The following is a 494-nucleotide window of genomic DNA, read 5'->3' as shown; positions in this document are numbered from 1 at the left end:
TGAATTGACCAATTTGCCAACTAAAAGGCATTTCAAAAATTAGTGCGGGAAAGTATTTCCACATTGAATAATATCAAAAATCGGATCTAAAACGAGCAAGGGTTAAATGAAATTTAAAGTTGTCATAAATGACAGCAGTGATTTGAGGGAACTTTTTATTTTTTTGCAGAAAACTAGATATTTATTTCGGTTTAAGTATAAATTATGATTCAGATTATAGTGAGGACCCTACGGCCCCAGGGTATTCACTATATGTGGTTATGTCACTTTTTGAAACAGAAAAAATATTAAAATAATTAAATAAATTTCTAAAAAAAAATTATATAGAATTCATACAAATATTAATTTTAATAATAAAATAAATAATTGTTGAAACATACAGAAATTAATCTGTTATGCCACTCATATGAACAACAATTTTTTTCACATATTTATTTCTTTATTTTTTTTCGTTTATCTCTACAAATATTGTAGATCCTTGGCCGCCCAAACCA

At 26.5% G+C, this 494-nt stretch overlaps 1 protein-coding gene across 5 annotated transcripts in view; it reads right to left on the bottom strand.

Annotated features, from left to right (window-relative positions):
• LOC106686360 (uncharacterized) overlaps positions 1 to 494 on the bottom strand; it is a 553455-nt gene that overhangs the window by 289617 nt on the left and 263344 nt on the right. The gene's annotated exons all lie outside the window — the stretch shown is intronic.

This window comes from Halyomorpha halys, unplaced genomic scaffold, assembly GCF_000696795.3.
Source record: "Halyomorpha halys isolate HHAL.00 unplaced genomic scaffold, Hhal_1.1 Scaffold35.1, whole genome shotgun sequence".
Classification (NCBI taxonomy): domain Eukaryota; kingdom Metazoa; phylum Arthropoda; class Insecta; order Hemiptera; family Pentatomidae; genus Halyomorpha; species Halyomorpha halys.
This window is presented reverse-complemented; position numbering and strand designations above follow the sequence as displayed.